Genomic DNA, 1,486 nt, shown 5'->3' on the forward strand with positions numbered 1-1,486 from the left:
TGTGCCTAGTTTTGGTCCAGATCTTTCTGTAAAGCAGTGCTACCTATGTAATCATCCTCGTTTGGAAGCTGAGAAACCTTGTGCATTTACATACAAAATTAGGTCTGAAATTATTGTCCAATGGCAGAAGGATCTGTTACAATACTTAGCCTCCCTGCTCCAAGAAAATTTCTTACCTCCTCCATGCCTGTCATCACTTGGGACATTGTTAAGACTGTGCTGGCACATTGTCCAGAGAAATGCTTTTCTCTAGGGGTGTGGTTCTTTATACAGTAGTAATAAATTTTTGAACTACAAGGCCATACACAGTAGTTTTAATTTGACCTTTATCAAGTGTGAACATTTTTATCATCTTAATATTAAGCATGGCTTCCAGGGCAGTCGCAGTAAAACACACAATATCTGATTTGACAGTTTTTCAGTCTCCTAAACCTCTGGCCTCAGTGCAATCTCAAGATGCTCCTCTTCACACAAACTCTCCCAGTCCTCTGAGATAATTTCAGAGCTCATAGCAGCACATCTGTAAGCTGAAAAACTGATCATCTACAAACCCCAAAAGCTCATTATAGCTGTGTTGGGTCATTGCATACCTCCCTGTTCAGGAGCACTAACTAACTCAGTTTTGCCACTCTCCACAATCTATCACTTTTATCAGTCCTGCAAGTAGTTGGGTGGATTCCCTGTGTCCAGTTGATACCAGTTTCCAGCACAGTAAAGAATGACACACAAGTCCTGGTGAAAAATACAACTTTAATACAATATTCTAATGAAATTTCACATTTTTGTAGTCTTTAAGTTGTCCTTCCTTTTCAGGGATTTGCCTGAAAAACAAAAGCAACACGGTTTGAGTAGTTCGTTCACGTGCCTGTGCACATACCTTGACAATTCTCTTATTCCTCCAAGTTCCTAATTATTTCACTGGGAGGGGTTCATAGCTCTGCCAGCTCAGTGGCATTCCTTAAAATTCTGAGGTTTGAAAATAAGAACATGACAGGCCTCAATTAATATAACCTCAAAAAGATCACTTCTGTCTGCTTCTTATCTACAGCCCAGCAAAGCTGTAAAAAATTGCTCAACCATTTTTTGGTTCTCCTTACCTCTCAATGTCCAGTGTTCTTGATGAACCCTTCTGGAGGAAGTGGAAGAGTATAGCCAGTAGGAACAGTCTGGGTGAAACAGAGAGGTCTGAAGGGGTCATCTTTTATTGGATGAGAACAAGAGAAGGAGGGAAAAAAAAAGTTCAATATAAAATAACAGAATAACTACAAATCAAAATAAAAATCCTATCAAAAAGCAGAGTTCCTTACCTCTGATGACTGCTGTACAAAAGAAGGGGTTCTTGCTATAGAAGTATTCATCCATCAGGCATCCAGGAGGTCTGGCAGCAGGTGTGTCATAGAATCATGGACTGATTTGGGTTGGAAGGGACCTTAAAGATCATCCAGTTCCAACCCCCCTGCCATCAGCAGGGACACCTTCCACTAGA

The sequence above is a fragment of the Antrostomus carolinensis genome, unplaced genomic scaffold (genome assembly GCF_000700745.2).
Source record: "Antrostomus carolinensis isolate BGI_N321 unplaced genomic scaffold, ASM70074v2 scaffold52651, whole genome shotgun sequence".
Classification (NCBI taxonomy): Eukaryota; Metazoa; Chordata; class Aves; order Caprimulgiformes; family Caprimulgidae; genus Antrostomus; species Antrostomus carolinensis.